Source organism: Coenobita brevimanus, chromosome 11 (genome assembly GCF_032717465.1).
Source record: "Coenobita brevimanus isolate Jiangsu-jjx chromosome 11, ASM3271746v2, whole genome shotgun sequence".
NCBI lineage: Eukaryota > Metazoa > Arthropoda > Malacostraca > Decapoda > Coenobitidae > Coenobita > Coenobita brevimanus.
This window is the reverse complement of record NC_136964.1, coordinates 7,600,765-7,606,595: the sequence shown is the minus strand read 5'-3', so window position 1 is coordinate 7,606,595 and position 5,831 is coordinate 7,600,765.

Sequence of the window (5,831 nt, the reverse complement as noted above, 5' to 3'; positions counted from 1 at the left end):
ATTTTGTGGATGTGATAGCGTTAGGAGAAATACATTGAGGCGATTTGGCCATGTGGAGAGGATGGAGAGACAGACTGACAAATGAGGAAGTGAAGGAGCGTTGTGATGTGGATGTGGATGTGACAGGAAGCGTTAGGAGAAACACACTGAGGTGGTTTGGCCATGTGGAGAGGATGGAGAACGAGAGACTAACGAGGAGAGTGTATGCGAGTGAGGTGGAATGGGACAGAGGGAGGAGGAGGCCGAGAATGAGATGAAGGGATGGAGTGGAGAGGTATATGAGAGAGGTGGGTGTGAGCTGGGATAGACAGTGACGTTGCGTTGAACAGGGTGACGTGGAGGCGATTTGTTTGTGGACAACCCTTGCGGGATTAAGGCGTCTGGCAATTGATAGATAGATAGATGTATTTTTGTGACAGGAAATCAGATGAAGGTAATGTTTGGTTGCGCAATAACCTTTCTCCTTACGGCACTGTATTTCGGTAATGCAATACAGTTGGAATCTCTCTCTCTCACACACACACACACACACACACACACACACACACACACACACACATTTCTTTTTCCTTCACTATATTACATTAATGCATAACAGTTGGAAGCTCACCTCACACACACACACACACACACACACACACACACACACACACACACACAGGAAAAGGAAGACAGAGAGAGGTAGGGACAGGAACACACACACACACACACACACACACACAGAGGCAAAAGGGAGGAAGACAGATAAGAGTAAGAGAGGCAGAAGGGAGGAAGGCAGATATGAGAGAGAGAGAGAGAGAGAGAGAGAGAGAGAGAGAGAGAGAGAGAGAGAGGAGAGTAAGAGAGGGAGCGGCAGAAGGATAGGCAGGTCATGACAACACGCAGGGTGCAATGAGGCGTGGTGAGGGTGGGACAGGTGCATGTAGTTAGGAGGGAGGAGGAAAAGAAGGAAGATGGAGGGAGAAAGGGAGGTAGGGAGGAAGGCAAAATAAGGTAGGGAGAAGGAAGAGAAAGGGAGAGAGTGAGAAGGTAGAGAGCGAAGGAGAAAGAGAGGTAGGAAGGGAGACTAAGTGAGGTTGGAAGGAGAAGGGAGTAAAAGGAAGGGAGTAGGTAAGAAGGTAGAGTTCCAGGGAGAAGAAGCGGTAGGAAGGAAGACTAAATGAGGGAGGGAGAGAGTGAGAAGGTAGAGAGCGAGGGAGAAAGAGAGGTTGGAAGGGAGACTAAGTGAGGTTGGAAGGAGAAGGAAGAAAATGGGAGGGAGAAAGTGAGAAGGTAGAGTTACAGGGAGAAAGTAAGGTAGGAAGGGAGGCAATGGGAATTAGGGAGAAGTAGAAGGAAGAAATTGGAAGAGAGTGAGAGGGTAGAGAGACAGGAAGAGAGGGAGATAAAAGGGAGTAAATGATAGTAGAGCAAGGGAGGATGATGGGTAGGAAGGGAGGTAATGGAGGTAGGAAGAGGCAGGAGGCAGGTAGCAGGAAGGGAGGATGATGGGTAGGAAGGGAGGTAATGGAAGGTAGGGAGAGGCAGGAGGAAGGTGGAAGGAAGGGAGGATGATGGGTAGGAAGGGAAGTAAAGGAAGGTAGGGAGAGGCAGGAGGAAGGTGGAAGGAAGGGAGGATGATGGGTAGGAAGGGAAGTAAAGGAAGGTAGGGAGAGGTACGAGGAAGGTGGAAGGGAGGAGGATGGGTAGGAAGAGAAGTAAAGGAAGGTAGGGAGAGGCAGGAGGAAGGTAGGGAGAGGTGTAAGGAAAGACACTGGGAGACATGAAGGGAGGAAGACAGGAAGAGAGGCGGGGTAAGGCAGGGATGGAGAGGCAGAGGGGGATAGGCAGGTCATGACAACAAAGAGTGCATTGAGGTGGGGTAAGTAGTGAGGTGAGGGTAGGTAGGAGGAGGAAAGCAAGCAGACAGGAGGGAGGAAGGTAGGTAGGAAGAAAGGTAGAATGAGGTAAGAGAAGGTAGGGAAAGACAGGGAATAGGTAGGAAGGAAGGTAGAAAGGTAGGAGAAGGAAGAGAAAGACATGGAATAGGTAGGAAGAGGTAGATGGTAGAAAAAAGGGGAAATAGGTAGGAAGGAACGTAGAATGAGGTACGGAAAGGAAGGAGAAGGTAGAGAGAGAGAGAGAGAGAGGAAAAGACAGGAAGATAGAAGGATAACAAACACAAGAGGAAGCAGAGGAAATGCAAAGTCAAAAGATAGAGGAAGACAGGGGGATGAAAGGTGAAGTAGAGGAAGACAGGGAGAGGCAGGGGGGGTAGAGGAAGGCAGGGAGAGGCAGGGGGCGTAGAGGAAGACAGGAAGAAGCAGGGAGGGTAGAGGAAGGCAGGGAGGGTAGAGGAAGATAAGGAGAGTCTGGGGGGGTAGAGGAAGGCAGGGAGAAGCAGGGGGGGTAGAGGAAGGCAGGGAGAAAGAGGGGGTGGAGAAAGACGAGAAGAGGCAGGGAGAGTAGAGGAAGACAAGGAGAGGCAGGGGGGTAGAGGAAGACAAGGAGAAACAGGGAGGGTGTAGAGGAAGACAGGGAGCAGCAGGGAGGGTAGAGGAAGACAGGGAGAAACAGGGAGGGTGTAGGGAAAGCAGGGAGAAAGAGGGGGTCGAGAAAGACAAGGAGAGGCAGGGGGGGTAGAGGAAGGCAGGGAGAAAGAGGGGAGTCGAGGAAGACAAGGAGAGGCAGGGAGGTAAAGGAAGACAGGGGGATGAAAGAGGAGGTAGAGGAAGACTAGGAGAGGCAGGCAGGGTAAGGCAGGGGGTAGAGGAAGGCAGGGGGGGTAGGCAGATCATGACAACAGGCAGGGTGTATTGAGCCGTGGTAAGGGGCTCAACAAGGGTAGGTAGTTAGCAGTTCGTGGTTCACTGCCGCACCCTGATCAAAGCCGCTCATGATTACCACACCACACGAGTAACGAGTAACGAGTAACGAGCGAGAAACGAGTAGCGAGCGAGAAACGAGTAGCGAGCGAGTAATGAATAATGATCGAGTAACGAATAACAAGTAGAGAGCGAATAACGAGTAGCGAGCGAGTAACGAGCGAGTAGCGAACGAGTAACAAGCGAATAATGAGTAGCGACCTAGTAACGAGCGAGTGACGAGTAACGAGCGAGTAATGAGTAACGAGCGAGTAACGAGTAGCGAGCGAGTGACGAGTAACGAGCGAGTAATGAGTAACGAGCGAGTAATGAGTAACGAGCGAGTAACGAGTAGCGAGCAAGTGACGAGTAACGAGCGATGGAAGTTGTGTGTGTGTGTGTGTGTGTGGTGGGGAAGAAGCGTACGAGAGGGAAGGAGGAGGAGGGGGAAAAAGAGAGGACAGAGGAGAAAGAGGGAAGAGAGAAGGAAGAGAGTGGGAGGAGAAAGGAGAGGGAGAAGAAGAAGAAAGAAGGGTAAGAGAGAAAGAGGGCGAGAAGAAAGATGAAGAGAGTGGTTGGAGAAGAAGAGAGAGAAGGAAGGAGGGTAGGAGGGGAGAAGAGAAGAGAGAGAGAGGGAGGAAGGGAAGAGGAGGGAGGAAGAAAAAGAGAGGAGGATGAAGGATGGGAAGAACAGAGAGGAGAAAGGAGGAGATGGAGGGAACAAGAGAGCAATAGGAAAGGAGAGGAGGAAAGGAGGGGAAGAAAAGAGAGTAGGAAGAGTGAAAGGAAAGGAGGGGAAGAAGAGAGGAGTAAGAAGAGAGAGGAAAGGAGAGGAAGAAGAGAGGAGTAGGAAGAGAGAGGAAAGGAGAGGAGTAGGAAGACGGGAGAGGAAGAGGAAAGGAAGGAAGAAGAGGGGTAGGAAGAGAGAGAGGAGAGGAGGAGGAAAGGTGGGGAAGAAGAGAGGAGTAAGAAGAGAGAGAGGAGAGGAGGAGGAGGAAAGGAAGGAAGAAGAGGGGGGTACGAAGAGAGGGAGGAGAAGGGAGGAAAGGAAGGAAGAAGAGAGGAGTAGGAAGAGAGAGAGGAGAGGAGGAGGAAAGGAAGGAAGAAGAGAGGAGTAGGAAGAGAGAGAGGAGAGGAGGAGGAAAGGAAGGAAGAAGAGAGGAGTAGGAAGAGAGAGAGGAGAGGAGGAGGAAAGGAAGGAAGAAGAGGGGGTTAGGAAGAGAGAGAGGAGGAGGAAAGGAAGGAAGAAGAGGGGTAGGAAGAGAGTGAGGAGAGGAGGAGGAACGGAAGAAGAGGGGTAGGAAGAGAGAGAGAGGAGGAAGACGAGGAGTAGGAAGAGAGAGAGGAAAGGGGAGGAAGAAGAGGAGTAGGAAGAGAGAGAGGAAAAGGGAGGAAGAAGAGGAGTAGGAAGAGAGAGAGGAAAGGGGAGGACGAAGAGGGGTAGGTAGAGAGAGAGGAGAGAAAGGAAGAAGAGGGGTAGAGAGAGAGAGAGAGGGGAGAAAGAGAGAGACAGGAGGCGGGGGGGAGAGTGAGGCCTTAGTGTGTGAGGCTGGTGAAAAGCCCACTTAAGCCCTCTCTATAGACTCGTGAACCTCTGGGGGTATAAGGAAAAGGAAAAAAGATGCTGGAGCGCTGAATGGGAGGGATCGAGGCCCCCTTTGGCAATTAGCAATGGTTTCTGATCGTTTCTGGCATTGGGGTGGTTTGTCTCTGGCCGGGGCGGTGAATGGCGAGGCGGGGGGAGGGACTCGGAAATTTCAGATCCTGGTTCACACGTTGTCCATCATCCTAGAGGGGGAAAACGGGGGGGGGGGGAACTACTAGAAAAACGTGTTGGACTGAAAATCTCCTTGGTTTTTATTTGTCTGTGGCCGGGGCAGTGAAGGACGAGGCGGGGGGAAGCACTAGGAAATATCAGATTCTAGTTTAAACATTCCATCATCCTAGGGAAAGAAAATGGGGTGAAACATGCTTCAGAAATTGGTGGACCGAACGAAATGGGGTGAAACTACTCGAAAAATTGGTGGACCGAGAATCTCCTTGGTTTTTATTCAAAGGGAAAGGAGTGACCGAATTTTTCCCTCTTCATACCCTCTTCCACTTCGAATATTTCCCTCCTCATACTCTCTTCCACTTCGAATATTTCTCTCTTCTTACCCTTCCTACTTCATCCTTTCTCCCTCAAGCTTCCTCCCCCTTTCTTCCTTCTTCCCTCCCTCCCTTTCTTCCTTCCTTCTTTATTTCTTCCTTCCATTGATCCTTCTTTCTTTATGCCTTCCTTCCTTCCATCCTTCCTCTCTCTCTTCCTTCCTACCTTTCCTTCCTTCCTCCCGCCACCCTCTTTCTGTTCTTCCCTCTCCCCCTCTCCCTCTTCTTTCCCTCCTCCCTCCCTCTCTCTCCATCCTTTCTCCTTTCTCCTCCTCCTCCTTCATCTCTTCCCACCTCCTCCCTTCCTTCCCTTACCCTAACCAGCTCATCTCGACAATTTCTCACTTTCTCTTCCCCTCCTCCCCATTCCCTATCCCCATCTGCTCTCCCTCTCTCATCCCCACATTTTCCTCACCATCCTCTCCTCCTCCTTATATCATCCTTGCCTCTCTCCCCTCTTCTCCCCACTCCCTCCCCTCCTCCCCACCTAATCTCCTCACACTCTCCTCACCTTCATCTCCACCCCCTCCCCATCTCTTCCCTGGCTCTTTCTCTCTCCTCCCCACTCCCTCCCCTCCTCCCCACCTCCTCCCCTCCTCCTCCCCGTCCTCTCCCCACCTCCTCCCCGTCCCCGCTGCCACAAGACAGGCTCATTAAACATGAATATTCAAGCCCTGTTTTCCCCCGACACACACACACACACACACACACACACACACACACACACACACACACACACACACACACACACACACACACACACACACACACACACACACAAACCATTTTTATTAAGAACGTGTTTGTTAACAGAATTGTGTGTGTGTGTGTGTGTGTGTG